We start from the raw sequence: 864 nt of genomic DNA on the forward strand, positions 1-864 counted from the left end.
GCAGAGCCGCTCATGCCCCCCACCGGCCACGGCCACGCTCCTGCGTCCCAGCCACCACCCGAGCATGTGACCGTGGTCCCCTCCTGTCAGGCATCTGCCATAGTCATAGGATCTCGCCGGAGTCAAGGGGACTTCAGAAAGCAGAACCTCAGTGGGGGCCCTGCACCTCCAGGAAAGCTGGGGCGCAGGCAGGGCCCGATCAGCACCAGGGCCAGGAGGCCGCGGCTGATGCGGGCAGACAGGACATGGGTGGGGGGCTCTGAGGGTTCAGGGCAGGCCGGGGTGGCCCCTGGAGGCAGGGAGAGCGGCACTGGGCTCCACAGGAGGCAGGCGGGGCCTGAGCAGGAGACACAGGGTGATGGAGCTCAGGTGTTATCAGAACAGGCCTGATTTGGGGTATCCAAGCAGGCTCTTTGGAGGCAGGAGCTCCCGGGGGCTGTGCCAGGAGCCTTGAGATGCCCCACGCCAGGGCAGGAAGGAGATGATGAGCAGAGCAGGAGGCGCCTCACTGGGGCCTGGGTGGTGGGAGCAGCTGCGTGGAGAAGTTTGTGGGCCCCTAGGGCGCCAGTGGGCTCATACTGCAGAGTGAGACTTGGTTCCTGAGGCCTGAGCCCTGGGACAGAACAGAGTGCCTCTCATGGACCTCAACTCTCATGGACCTCAACCTGTGCCAAGCTGAAATCTAGGACAAAACCAGCAGTCTTATCAAAACAACAATTTGGCATCTGGGCACCCCAAATGAGAGGCAGGTTCCCTTGGCCTCCAGCTGAGATCATATGCGAGCCTTCTTGCTTCCACAGGGTCCCTCGTGTTCTCTCTCAGTAACTCACTCCCGCCCTTGGGGGCGCAGTCAGCCCTCAGGCT

This window comes from Condylura cristata, unplaced genomic scaffold, assembly GCF_000260355.1.
Source record: "Condylura cristata isolate star-nosed mole 26May11 unplaced genomic scaffold, ConCri1.0 scaffold00028, whole genome shotgun sequence".
NCBI lineage: Eukaryota > Metazoa > Chordata > Mammalia > Eulipotyphla > Talpidae > Condylura > Condylura cristata.